The sequence below is a fragment of the Hylobates moloch genome, unplaced genomic scaffold (assembly GCF_009828535.3).
Source record: "Hylobates moloch isolate HMO894 unplaced genomic scaffold, HMol_V3 SCAFFOLD_3, whole genome shotgun sequence".
NCBI lineage: Eukaryota > Metazoa > Chordata > Mammalia > Primates > Hylobatidae > Hylobates > Hylobates moloch.
This window is the reverse complement of record NW_026652278.1, coordinates 169,150,576-169,166,240: the sequence shown is the minus strand read 5'-3', so window position 1 is coordinate 169,166,240 and position 15,665 is coordinate 169,150,576.

Below are 15,665 nucleotides of genomic sequence, written 5' to 3'. Positions count from 1 at the left end.
TCTGCCCAAATTTATTCTTCTCTACTTCCTTAAGTCCATCCACATTTGAAATACCACCTTAAATTTTACCCTCCCCAAAGAGCCCCTCCTCACTTCTCTGACAGGGCATAGTATTTGCCTCCTTTGAATTCCTGTCTTTGTTTATTATGATATCTCAGCTACTGCCTTCTTGTATTACAATCTCCTATAAGTTTTCCAATCCAACTTAATTATCCAAATGTTAAACTTCCTGATATAAATTGTTCCCTACGGCCGGGCACGGTGGCTCACACCTGTAATCCTAGCACTTTGGGAGGCCGAGGCGGGTGTATCACGAGGTCAGGAGATCGAGACTATCCTGGCTAAAACGGTGAAACCCTGTCTCTACTAAAAATACAAAAAAAATTAGCCGGGCGTGGTGGCGGGCGCCTGTAGTCCCAGCTATTCGGGAGGCTGAGGCAGGAGAATGGTGTGAACCGGGCAGGCAGAGCTTGCAGTGAGCCGAGATCGCGCCACTGCACTCCAGCCTGGGCGACAGAGGGAGACCCCGTCTCAAAAATAAATAAATAAATAAAATAAAAATAAAAGTAAAAATAAAAAAAAGTTCCCTACTTATTTTATATCTGTGAAAATTTTGTATGCTGTAAGTAGGTTACACGCATTATATTTTTAAATTCAAATTACACCTTCAAATTTTTAATTATAGAGACATTTTAAGAGCTTTATTACAAAAACAGTGAAAATATTCTGGAAAATTCCATACTGGAATATAGATTTGGAATATAGCTTGATATTGCCCTTTATTTCTTTTCTCTATCTCTGTCTTTTTATGACAAATTTCCCAAATTCAACACATTTTACAAGATGATTATAATTCTTTCATTTTTCTCAGGCTAGTTCATATCAATACTATTATTCATTCTATTTTAATAGGTATTGACATTTTTATGACTTTATATGACCACAAATATTGTTTTATTTAATTGTGCTTTCCCAATATAATGAAAATACCTAATAAAAAGATTCTGTAACCCAGGCTAGATCTAGTTTTATTAAAAAGTGTGTGTACTCTATTTGACCCACTGTCTTTCTTGGTCAGAATTTAAGTATTGGAAAGGCACACGTCTACTCCATCACAGTAATAGTGACTTGCAACTAAGGGATGTTTCTTTGCTTTCTCACCTCAAAACAATCTCTTCCTTAAGGCCTCCCTTGCAACAGTGCATTTTTTTTTTTTTTTTTTTTTGAGATGGAGTCTCACTCTGTTGCCCAGGCTGGAGTGCAGTGGTACAATCTCAGCTCACTGCCACCTCTGCCTCCCAGGTTCAAGTAATTCTCCTGCCTCAGCCTCCAGAGTAGCTGGGATTACAGGCATGCACTGCCACGCCTGGCTAATTTTTGCATTTTTTAGTAGAGACGGCATTTCACCATGTCGGCCAGGCTGATATCAAACTCCTGACCTCAAGTGATCCACCCGCCTCGGCCTCCCAAAATTCTAGGATTGCAACAGTGCATCTTTAAAGAAGTTAGTTGGAAGAAAAATAATTTGCTTATGCCATTTTCTGACTCAAAACCAGGTTAATTAAAGTAAAAGGCAAATCGTTTTCATCCATTTCTTAAAATGTATTTTTATATGTAATAAGAAAATAGTAAATTTGAAATTTATTGTGTTGTCTGACGTTAGGCACCATTTTTAAAAGCTCAAGAGTTCCTTGGAATAAGATTTATTTTTGTCTTATTTAAGAACTTCAGAGGGTCCAGTCTATTTCCTGAAATTGGAGAAGCCAAACAAATGACTTCAGTTTTCTATTGCGCTGGTGCGTTCAAGGTTTAACTCTGAGTTAGCACTTCGCTGTTGGGTTTAAATCACCTCTATTCTTTCCCGTTGCCCACTCTGGCATTTAGTAGAGAAGCTACATTGCTGATGGAAGCATACCTTTAAACTACAGGAAATAATGTAAAGCAAACCCTGGAAAACATCTGGGAAAAGAAAAGTTCTCGGCCGGGCGCGGAGGCTCATGCCTGTAATCCCAGCACTTTGGGAGGCCGAGGCGGGCGGATCACAAGGTCAGGAGATCGAGACCATGGTGAAACCCCGTCTCTACTAAAAATACAAAAAAAATTAGTTGGGCGTGGTGGCAGCCGCCTGTAGTCCCAGCTACTCGGGAGGCTGAGGCAGGAGAATGGCGTGAACCTGGGAGGCGGAGCTTGCAGTGAGCCGAGATCGTGCCACTGCACTCCAGCCTGGGCGACAGAGCGAGACTCCGTCTCAAAAAAAAAAAAAAAAAAATTTCTCAGTGTGGAATTTGCATTTATCTGATTTGGCCAAAAGGAGAAAGATTTGAAACATTCTCATACTATAATGCATAGTAAGTAAAAGAGTATAGAGTGTTCGTAACAAGGGCGTGTTAATATGGTGAAAGCATGCTGCAAGGCATATGCTCCTATGTTGGGTTGGAATTTTGCCACCACCATGGTGGCTGTGGGCATCTCTGTTCCTGGCCTCATATCTTACACACCCAGCACATGGCACATTCCCAACACAGCACACACACCCTGTTGTCTCTTACTGCTTAATTACGGCTCATAATCCCAACATATGCTCCACATTGTCGATGAAGGGAAAAAAGCTGACTTCGATTTGGATCACATTTAGTGTTTTAAAATACTGTAATATGCTATTTTACAATGATATGTGGCCATGAACAATATTTTTCATTTTTTTCTAATAGTATCCCTCTTAACGGATAAATCATGTTTTCCAAGATTAAATTAAATTGGTCCTGCTGTTAGAGAAAAATGTTTTTGTGCTTCTGCTTGGCTTTCTATATTAGTGTTTATTAAATCTTTAAAAACTTAAATAACCCTACAATAAAATTCAGGAATATGAAAAATTGCATGTGTGTATATTATAATGGATTTTAGTATATTAAAAAGGAACATTAAACCAAATGATTTCATAAACTAGAATAACAGAGCCTGGCCTTAGGTGGTATCATATAGTGCAAAATTACATTACCGAACAAAGTTGTTGGGTTTAAAGTCACTTCCTGAATCCTGTTCCATCCCCTTTCCTATCCTAGCAGTAGACTAGCATTGGTTATATGCATGGGGCAATCGTCCAAGCAATGGGGAGGAAAAACCCTCCTTCTACTCTCTCTTATTTATTCACAACATCATACATTTCTATTTCATTTTTGATTTTGTAATGCCCTTCTACAACTATAACCTCATGACAATCTTGCAGCAAACTCCTCAGATATTATCATATGTTTTGGATTTCTCTGCACTTGTATGTTTCCAATTGATACCTTCCTGAAACACACAGCCTAAAATAGACTCGGCCTTTTGATTCTCTCTAATGAGCATCAAGTTTATTTCCTGGAAGGCACCAATGGAAACTCGTAATGATCATACTTAAATATTCATATATGTATTTATTTTCCGTCCCCCTTCACTGGAATGTACAATCTAGAAGGCCACTGTGTCTTCAGTACTGTCCCTGCTATAATAAATGAATGAATGTAGTAAGAAAATTTCTTTTCTTGTCCTAGGTCATACAATGGACTCATCTTAAAATAATAATAATTGGACCAGGTGTGTGGTGTAATCCCTTCTGTAATCCCAGAAGGCTGAGTTGGGAGGATCCCTTGAGCCCAGGATTTTCAAACCAGCCTAGGCAATATATTGAGACCCCCATCTTTAAAAAAAAAAAAAAAGTTAAAAAATAAGGTTGGAGAAAGCCCCAAGGACTCCATTGCTATACTAAACACCATCGACAGAAAAACAAATCCAAGTATAGTAAAGATTTGCCAAAAGACAAAATAAAAATTGTCTTACTTCCTACATTAAAATTTTCAAATATATGAATGCTTGGAATGGATTTGTTCTGTTCATTTCAAAATAACTCCTGTGTGTTTCAGTTGACTTGCACTTCATATTACAGTAAGTAGAAAACAAGAGTTCCAAGCTACCTTGAGAAGTCATTGTATCCTTTCCCTGCCCTATTATTAGTGTCCTGCTGTGCTGAAAAAGAACAAATTGGAAACAAACATTACATACTAGTCTATCTTTCTGCATATTTAAGCACAAATTCCATCTCTATGCTATAGAATACATCATATACTGTTTATGAAAAAAATATTCACTGCAGCAATTATGCCCTAAAGAATATCCCAGAGACTGAAGGAAACAAAGACAACATTTTGAGCAAACATCTTACTTTTATATATGATCTTATTCACATAGTAGAAGAAGGCTCTTGGAAGTCTTACATAATTTGCTTTAAAAATGTTAAATAATAGTTTGGCAGATGAGGCATTATTTACTTGTTTCTTGTTAATGTCCCATTTTATTTCAAATAAAATAATTTATAATATTAATTGGATAGATGGTAATCATTATATTGCAAGAATGTTTGAAGATTATATAAATTGCTGTTTTAATAGGATTATCTTGCAAATAAATGAAACCTAATCAAATTGCTCATTTTGATATATATCGCCTTTTATGATTTTTTTTAAATGATTTATATAATTAAACTTGCTTCATCTGGCAAACAACTATTATAAATAGAAGTGCAATAAAAGCTTCTTTAATAATAAACAAAAATGCATCACCTCCTTAAATAACTTTCCCTCAATCTTTGCGGCTTTTGACTAGAGGATAAATATGAATGTCATCACTAAAACCCCAGTTCTTTTTCACTGAATCCAAATCAATCTTCATCCTGCGCCCTGCTACCCATTACTCTCAGGCAGATAATTCTAATTCTCCTGGGTGGACCCTGGGAGAGGCAAGGAAGGGACACAGCAAAGTACTAAATGGACATATGAGGGAATCCATTAAAGGTCTCGGGTTCCCTTGCAGCAAAGAATGAGATGTAAATACTGGAGTAAAGTGCTGGTGACCTCGAAGTACTGAGGACAACAGGATATGGGCTCTAATGCTTGGAAAACTATAGTCTCTCTGCATTTAGAGCCCTGGGACCCTGTCTGTCTGGCTAATAATTGCCATATTTCTCCACTACTGAAGCAAAGGGTGAGCAATGGGTAGTATCCTAAAGATGTTTAAAAAAATCCATTATGACCTGGTATTTGCGATCCTGCTACTTGAACTAACAGGTTTATTTATTTTTTTTTTTTTTTCTGACTGTACTGTTCCTTTCTACTAAATAGGGAAGGGAGAGATTTATGAGGGCATTTCTAAAATAGTTTAAAGAAAAATAGCTTTAAACTAATTGATTTATGCAAGACCATTGCTGTCACTTATACACAAGTTTGTGTGAGGAACATAAACCTCAAAAGCTCAGGTGTCACCCCTGAGAAGGTAATTCAGAAACGGTCTCTGTCTTTTATGGCAAGGGAAGTATGGAATTTCACTAAATTGTCCTTTCAGGCATAAATTCCCCTGTGTTGCTACATATTCATGTGAAGAGAAACTTCCACACTCTCTTGATTAAATACCTGCATCTTAGTCTTACAGATTAACCTGCGGCTGTACCGTGAATAAACTGCCATGGTATCCAAACTGATTTTCTGCCTCCATTCCCTAGCTCTGCGATTACCAAGTACAACACGCCTATGGTTCAATGTTACCTTTGATCTGAGAAAAACGAAAAAGAAGCTTCTGAAGAATGTATCAATGACTTTTCCACCCAGAGATTAGAAGAGCAAAGGTCTGAGATATCGCTAAACTCTTCATCTAACTGTATTGCCTCCAGTGATCCTCATTTATTAGACTCGGGTAAGATAGGCCCTAAATAGAGACGTATTTTGCTTGTGATGTTTAAAGTACAGATAATGCAATCTGAATATTTGTTGCAAACAATAAGTATCTTTAGCTTCTCTCTGAAGGTGATGTGAATCAAATGCTAAAAACAAGTATTCATAGATGACTCACAAACCACTCAGATGTTCCTCTCTGTTGACTGCACATATTGGAAATCACATTTCTACTCTAGCAGTATTTCCAGAGTTTGGCAGAGCCGGATGGGAAGGATCTGTCTATTTTCTCCTGCCCACATTCTCCCTCCATTTGTGAACTTGTTTTCTTGCCCACTCTTTCTTTCTCCTTTAGGGCTTCCTTTCCCCTACCGCCAGCTTTACTCTCTTCCCTCCACCCCAGGAACCAATCAGATAAGTTAAACACCAATCCTTTTCTGCATGCTGATACTGAGTAGAATTTCACACTAAGAATATTTCCCTTTTCCCAGTTATTGTAAAGGAAGTAGAGTCAGGAGCCTTATAGAGAAGGAATAACAAGCTTCAGTTTGGGGACTAGGCTGAGTTTGAATCTTGGTTCCATGCATTTCTAACTATATGATTTTTGACAAGTTATTTGTTTTTTTCAGGTACTTTTAGTAACAATAATATTAAATATGAGTTTTCTATGTCAAGTGCTTAGCTTCTGCTCATTACATTGCAAGTGATCAATAAATACTATCATTTTATTGCAAAAATATTTCATTCAAGTGTATCCATCTAGGAGCAGCCCTATAACTAACACATTCTGTAAACTTGAGAACTCATCTTCTTTTTTTCCTCAGAGCCTAAATTTCCTTCTTTATAAATGTAACTTGTCTGGGCATGGTGGCTCACACCTGTAATCCCAGCACTTTGGGAGGCCAAGGTGGGCAGATTGTTTGAGGTCAGAAGTTTGAGACTAGCCTGGCCAACATAGTGAAACTCTGTCTCTACCAAAAATACAAAAATTAGCCAGGCATGGTGGCAGGTTCCTGTACTCCCAGCTTCTCGGGAGGCTGAGGCAGAAGAATTGCTTGAATCTGGGAGGTGGAGGTTGCAGTGAGAGGAGATCATGCCACTGCACTCCAGCCTGGGCAATAGAGCAAGATGCCATCGCATAAACAAACAAACAAACAAACAAACAAATAAATAAATGTAACTGGAGAGGACATAAAATGGAGTAACTAAATATTCTCTAAGATTTTTCAATCTCCATTATTGTAGAAAGTCTCAAAAGCCAAATCGGGAGACAGAACACCTTCGTCCTCTGCAGTAAAGATTGCACCCTCTCTTTTTTCAAGGTTAACTATTTTTTCAACAATATAAAGATTTCAAAGACAACTGTGGTTGTTAGGCAACATGGGATGATCGACAAAGTAGAGTTCTCAAAAGGTACTACAGAAACATGAAAAAGAAATTGCCCAATTGTGTGGGGGACCTTCACAGAAGAAGTGGCATTTGAGATATGTCTGTGGGAAGGTGTGTGAGGGTGGAGATGGGTCAGGGTGGGTTGCAGAAGCAACAGTACGCATGGAGAAAAGGAGGTGACAGAGAGTTAATATGGCTTAGAAAGCAACACAGTTATGGATAAATCATGGGTATATGGAAGAGGGGCTCAAGATGAAGGTACAAAACTAGACTGGAAGTAGAATATGAAGAGCTTCTATTTTGTGTTGAAAAGTTTACTCACTAAATTAAATCCCAATTACTGTTTTCTCTCAATGACACTACCATTTTCCTTGCTTTCTTTGACAATGTTTTAAAAATTATTATATTATTTGTATTCCTCATGCTACTTTGCCTCTACCCCACGTGCCATGAAGTACAACAATCTGTCAGGTAGAGACAGGCAGAGTGGCACATTGTTATAAATAAAGATGGCACCATATGGCTACAGCCATCTAGCTACATTACGGAAGGCAAGGTGCTTAACCTTTCCAAGCCTTTATTTTCTTTTATATACAATGGTCTAATCACAGCACTTCTCTTACCTAGTTATTATGAGGATTAAATGAATGAACAATGGCACATAAGAAACTTTATTCAGCAATTTTATGCACTTAAAAAATTACAGTACTTTTTTCCAGAACCAGCTTAAGATGACTCAGTGAGTTTTTCCAAGACTAACTTAAACCTGAAATTTTTCATTTTTCGCTGAATTTCCGTTTACATCTGTAGGACAGAATACTATAAATGATCTATCCATGTGATAAGTTTAACTCCATAACTGTGTGTCCAATGATTCTAGCTCTTTCATTTAACGATTCATTCAGTGAATGTTTGTTGAAGTTTACTAATCGCACTGGCCGGAGACATGAGTATAAAGTGATAAAACAAAAAACATTGTCTCTGCCTTTGTGTGGCTGAATCTAGTCGAAATGCTTGCTTAGTTTACAGAGAATCTCCCCTTATATTTACTAAATTGGTATTTGCAATATCATAAAGTTAAAGGGGCTGTTATTATTATTATGTTCACGTTACACAGATGAAGAGACTGAACCTTAAAAAAACAGAGATATTCCCTAATTTCACAATCTATCTAGAAATGTTGGGCTAAGATTGAAATCCAGGTTCTCTCACTCCTCATGCAGGACTCTTTCCACGACACCACACAATGTTTCTTATTCCTACACTACACAGTTGCTATGGTTTGAATATCTGTCTCCTCCAAAACTCATGTTGAAACTTAATCCCCAACGTGGCAGTATTGAGAGGTGGAGTGTTTAAGAGGTGAGTGAGTCACTGGGGCTCTGTCCTCAAGAATGGGTTAACCTATTTGTGGATTAATGGATCAATGGGTTAATAAATTAATGAAGTGTCATGGGAGTGGGACTGGTGGCTTTTTTAAGAGGGGGAAAGAGACCTGAGCTGACATGCTCAGCCCCCTCCACCCTGCGACATCCTGAGCCACTTCGGGACTTTGTAGAGTCTCCACCATCTAAAAGGGCTCACCAGATGTGGCCCCTTGACCTTGGACTTCTCAGCCTCCATAACTGTAAAAAATAAATTCCCTTTCTTTCTACATTACCCAGTTTCAGGTTATCTGTTATAAGCCACAGAAAATGGACTAAGACAACCGTATATTTCTTGGGATTAGGGAAATATCTTCCCCTTCTTTTTTATATATAATATTTAACACAGTGCTGAGCGCACCCTAAGGATGCATGGTGTGCACATTGAACAGATGCATCCTTGAATCTATTGGGAAGAACTTGGCGTTCCAGTTTCCCCTCATTCTCCCTTGTCCTACAGTTCCATGGGGCTCTAGATCCATCCTGATGTTATGGCAACAGGGCACTCATGTATGTTTCAGAGTCAGTCTCCTGTCCCTCTTCCTAAAAGAGAGTGCTCTCTGTGAGTATTGTTGGTGGAGGTGAGAATATTGGGCAAGGAAGACGTTTGAGATGATGGATAAAAACAAGTGAACAACAGCAGCAACATAATCTATCTTAAATCAATGTGTATTTACTGAAGACCTGAAATCTACACTGTATTACATTGGATGCTAATTTACTGACACAGTAGGACACCAGCATTTATGAACACACACTCTACTTAGTATAAATTGATCATTACATAAAATCTCACTCATTACTCACCACAACCTTATGAGGTTGAAATTATTACCCCTATTTTTCCCGAGAGGTTATGTAACTTGTCTAAGCCCTTATTTTGAGGTGGTTGACTTCCACGGTACAACCCTATTTCATTGAAATTATCACAGTTAATACCTATATTAGTTAAAGGGGCATTGAGTAAGTAAAAATATGCAGTTTAGTGCCAAAAAAAAAAAAAACTAGCAAAAAATCTAGGCTAAAGAGAAAAGGTAAAAATGGCTGCTTTAAAAGTTACCAAGTGTAAACTACATTAATCAAATATGTTTCTTGAGTTCCACAAATTTAGTACAGCTGTCACCACACACGAAGACATTTTCATTGTCGTTAGTGTGACTATGACATTCGTGGGAATACATAAACCCTTCGAGTGTCTGCATGCGTTTAGAGACTGTATCAAGTCATAACAAGAAGCAGTCACAAGTAGCCTCCCAGATTTGCTCATCTGGACTTTAAGATCCCAGAATGCTTACTTTTTTCATACGGTAATCACGTTGACATTTGTTTCAGAGATTATAAGAAGAGAAATGGAAAACAGCATCTGAACCAGGAAAGGAAACTCAAAACAGCTGCTAGCCACTGAGCAGCTGCTGAACAAGGATCTGACAGTATTGTTCATCTCTCCCCACACCCCCCAGCAGATGCCACTACCTTAAATAGCAAGTAATATGGAATCTGCAGAGGGTATGACAAACATCCTCATAGTTGAGCAAGACACAGCACCACTAACGGGCATGCATCTCCAAGAAAAGAAGCAAAATAGTTCCAGGTTCCCTGACATGCATGCACTTCAGTGTGGATCTTTTACCATCTTTATGGCAAGGCTGATAGCTATCTTTGGAAACAGTGAGCAATGAGGTAGATGCTAATCTGATTTATATCCTAAAAGGAGGGGCATCTGCTACTTTTTTCTTTGACCTACAGGAAAACAGCTAGTGGTGTAACGAAGCTAATCACAGGAAACTAGTTTGGCTTTGTGTGAGACTGCTGATTTGTTAGACTGCAAATTTTCCATAAAGAGTTATTTACATCTCACTAACCACTAGGTTCACACCTGGGGTTGGCAACACCTGGCAGTGTTCTTAATGAGTTCACCACTGTTTCCAAAGATAATGCTGACATTAATAATTGTAATGTTACATTTATTGCGAGAAAAGTCCAAACATAAATGTGGTGGATTAGTAAAGGTCATTGCAATCTAACTGCTTTTGGTGCTAATGTAGCTTGACAGTATCTGCAAGCCAGGAAGGAGACAGATAAAAAGCCTCCTGTGATAACTAGATCTTTCATGGCAATGCCTGATTGCATAAAAGCACCTGCTTAGGTGATATTTGCCCTCAACGATGCTTTTGGCATTTTCCAAAATGGCACCTGAGTTTCTGTCATATTCTGTTCACTCTGTCACTAAATTCTACTGATGCTTTTCTCCATATTTTTCAAGTCAGTCCCTTAATTTCCATTTTCATGGTTGGCCAGAGTCTTGGCCTGACCTGCCTGAATACATTACTGCAACTGCCTCCAATATAGCTAAGTAAAGAAGCAAAAGTGACCGTCTTTGCATGATGCTGTGACTAATCCTGAAATTCACAAATAATTACTGAATGCCTGCTGGGTACCCAGCCCAGTGCTTGGTGCTTTAAGATCAGGCAAAACATAGCAGGCAGTTTCTACTTTTCAAAAGCTTTTGATTTAATTAAGGTGACAAAAGGTTAAATAACAGTAATGAGGAAAGGCGGTTCGTGGGATGTAGGAAACAGATAATACATGAGATGTGAATTCAGAGGACAGGATCTTTTACGGTTTATAGTGTTCTCTTGAATTTCTTAAATCGTAATACTTATTTGTTATCTCTTAGCTTTTGCTTCAGTAAAACAAACCTACTTTGTAGGACAGTACTGTGTACTGAAAATAGTATTTTTTTTCCTGAATATCCTACTTTTTCATGCTAAACCTTCACCTCCTCCATCACCATCTTTCACCTGCTTCTCCTGCTCCATGGAGACGCTTACTCTGTCTTTACTGGTTCCAGTCTTTCAAATTCACTCCAGTATCATCATGTGTTTCTTATCATTGTCACTCTCTATACTTAGTTCTATTTTCATACAGCTACTCATCCTTTTGAATCGTTTTTATTAATCTAATAATCACAAGTGTGTTGAGACTGGGCTTGTGTGTGTCATTTGAATTGCATTAAATCAGCACAGCACTGTGGGCAGGCAGGAAAGCCTTCATTAATAATTCCTCATGGTACCTCCCCATGCAGGGCTTAATCAGTATTTCCAGGCGCCTGGATCCTGATTCTATAGGATGGATGGTAAGTCAGCACCTGCAGCTACTTAAAGCTGTTTAAAAAAAAAAAAAAATAGGACTTCTTCCCTCACTGCTCCTATTTGGCTGTTCCTGCTTCCTCTACACCCTCTTTTTATTGGAGCTACCTGCCCTTGGTGGGATAGCCCTTGAGCAAGGTCAACGTTCCTACTGATGCTTCACAATTGTCCCCAGAACTCACACACCTTTGACAGGATGCTAGAGGCAGCAACTCCCCCTCCCTCCGCCCTCTGCATTAGGCCAATAGCCATAGCTTCTCATCTTTAGACCAGATGAGTGGACATGTCGAGTCCTCAGGGTGGTTCCCTCTACAGCCCCTCTCAGCGGACTTGAACTGAGGGGGTGGCAACCCCACTCCTCCTCCTTTGTTGAGACCGTAGAACTCACATGACAGCTACATCTCTCTCCAGGTAAATCTGCATTATGATCTATCTCATACATCTTGATATCTAATATGTGATATATGTATGGTGCCTAGATTGAAACTTCTGATCTAGAATCATGGCACCCTAGCTATATTAAAACGCAAATTAGCCTAAACATCATTCTGAGGGCAACCGTTAATTCACTGTTTAACTGAGAAAAGTTAAGCAAGAGTGTAGCTTAATCAGATATGAATTGAGATAAGGATGTTGGATGGTTTAAACATAAGCACTGGATGAGTTGTAGAAAGTGTTATACACACATACTGTATAAATAATGTGGATTTTTTTTGTGGGGAGTGGGGGCACCCATTCTATAAACTAGGGCAATAATATACCTCCTCTTTTTTCTGGAATGTGAGACAGAACTGGATGACATATCTGGGATCTGAAAGGTTGCCCAGAGATGATCCACTTAATATGTAAGAGTGCCCTTCTCTCTCTCATCACTCCACTCTTTTCTTCATAAAAAGTTCAATGGATTGGGTGAGGATGCTGAATTAAAAACCTGTGTAGGGACCTGCAGTCCTCTGCAACAACCAGCACTTCTCCTTATATAAAAGTGCAGTTGGCATGCCTGAGGTCCCAGCTATGTACCATGGTACTCCAGCCTGGGCAACAGAGATCCCGTCTCAAAAAAAAAAAAAAAAAAAAAGCCCAGTTGGGGGTTTGTGTTTAAGTGTGAATGATTTAAAAGTAATTTCCTTAAAATATTAAAATAGTAATATCTCAGGACATAACCAATCAAAATTTGGCAACTACTGATTTGAATGATTTGAAATTTAGGACGAGGAGAAACTGCCTCTTAGTGTGTTATTATGCACAGTAGATTGCTACCGATGAGCAAATAGCATTAGCTATAATAACCCAACGATTCCCACAAACTACCTTAAATCTTACATATTTTACCACATTTCGTTTATAGAATGTATGTATGATGTTAACTCACTCTTTTAATAACTTTTGTCAAGCCATTATAGAATAACCGTAACCAAGGGACATTAATGTTTAACAAGGCATCTATAGTCACCTATCTATCATTTATAACACGGATGGCAAAAGCACTATCAAACATTTATTAAGCATTTATAAATAATTTTATCCTACTTCTAGCATGTGTTATAAATATATTATTAATTCTTTCTAAATTATTGATAAGAACTCCTTGAAACTGAGTATGAGAGTAACATTTATTATGTAAATGACATTTTGTCACCCTTGAAATCCACATCCTAGGCTAACTATATGTACATCAGGGAGGCCATGGGCAGGGGTGAAGAAATACTATTTCTTGTGGAAAAATATAATATTGAAGTTAGCACTTGACAGGGCAAGTGCGTTAGATATAAATTTCATAGAACTGGTTTTCTCCAAACTGAAAATTCTATTAATTGACCAGATGCTTTGGGAAGTGGCTGGACTCTTTCTATTCACTAAGGAATATGGAATAGAGTGATAGAGCATAGTTTAATGCACTATATATTTTATCTATTTTGCATATTTGCTACATAGGCCATATACCTACACCAGAGAAAATATTCATTGCACTGAATGGGATAATGATTCATATTAAATCTTCCAAGCCATAGAAACATTACTAATACATAAAATTCAATACGGTTTTAGGACATGACCAGAAATACCTAAGATATTTGGGGGAACTGACTCAACATCTCTTTAGCTATAGGGTAGGAACCATGATGGCCACATGAACAAATTGCCACACCTACTTTGATCCAAGTTAATATGCTATATTAGAAGGTGAGACTGCAGGCTGAGCATGGTGGTTCACGCCTGTAATCCCAGCACTTTGGGAGGCTGACGCGGGCTGATCACAAGGTCAGGAGATCAAGACCATCCTAGCCAACATGGTGAAACACTGCCTCTACTAAAAATACAAAAATTAGCTGGGTGTGGTGGCACACACCTGTAATTCCAGCTACTTGGGAGCCTGAGGCAGGAGAATGGCTTGAACCCAGGAGGTGGAGGTTGCAGTGAGCCGAGATCACACCACTGCACCCAAGCCTGGTGACAGAGCTAGAGTCCATCTCAAAAAAAAAAAAGAAGGTGAGATTGAGATTGCAGAAACATGGCTACCAAATTCCCAAACACACATTTCAGAGTCATTGGAAGTGGGGTGAGAAGAATTGAGTTCTAGGATAACTTTTGTGCCCTTTGACCACTTAAAGCAGCTTTGGACTTCTTCTCGTTTCTTGACTTCTACTCCACGGACTCCAGAAAGCCACCCAGAGATTCTGAGTCAAGGAAGAGACTCTGTACTACCTAGAAACACAAGCCAAATCAGGCCAGCATATTAAAAATTTATTTATTGAGACAGGGTCTTGCTCTGTTGCCCAACCTGGAGTGCAGTGGCACCATCATAGCTTACTATAACCTCAAACTCCTGGGCTCAAGTGATCCTCAGCCTCCAAGTAACTAGGATTACAGGCATGTGTCACCATGCTCAGCTAATTTTTTGGTGTTTTTCTTTTTTGTAGAGCCAGAGCCTTGCTACATTATCCAGGCTGGGCTTGTACTCCTGCCCTCTAGCCAGCCTCCCAAAGTGCTGGTATTACAAGCTTGAACCACTGCCCCAGCCCTAAAAACTTTAGTATCTTAAATTGAAGGTTTACATCAGAACAAGAATGATCCATTAATCTGCTAATGACCCATTAAAATTCAAAATTTATTTTAAGAAGAAACATGTTTTTTCGTGCTTTCCAAGCCTTTCAAAAAGTGTGATTTCTCTAGAAATTTTAAAATTTGTTTTTTAGGTGTTGATTTATTTCTATACATAATAAACAGTACCTTCTCATTGTTGCTACACTATTGTATTCACCCATTTAGCAGAGAAGTCGTGAGAAGAATAGGTAGTAGAATGATCTGAATTGTTTGGACCAAATGTAATTAGAAAAGCTAACAAGAAGATGGCACAAAGTCACCAACTAAACTTGACCCTAAACAATACTCATTATGCAATCAAATAACATGAAAATTCCAGCAGAAGTTTAGAAAACTGAAAATATAACTGCACAAAAGTTAAGTTGCATTTTGTTTCCAGGTTGAAGATCTGCAATTAGACGCTATCATGGTGGGACTGCTTCCTAGCTTTTACTTACTTCTACCTCGACTTGATGTTTTTTGGAAATCTTGGATAGGGCTAATGGAGTTGATGAATTACTAAAGTCCATCCCTCCTTTCCTCCTGTCTACACACATACAAGGCACTTCTCAGTATCATCATTGCTTGCTGAATTGTAGACAGTATTTGATGAGTAAATTAATATCACATAAAGAAGGTAGCAAACATTCACAGGTGTCTTTCACCAGCGCCTACAATATATGCTCTGTCATTCTAGCAATTAACCTTGACTTCACTGGGGTCACACTCAAGCAGTGTAGTGAATAAAATGCTGTAACATTCTGAGCTTCAGTGAGTTCTTGGCACAGTTAATCCAGCTTGATGAATTATAAAAAAGACATAGTCCTCTATTAAGAGGCCACTTCATGCTCTGGAAACAGTTGAGTGGAGGAACACAAGGAATCTCGGTTCTAGCCAGGTGATGTTGGTGAGTCACT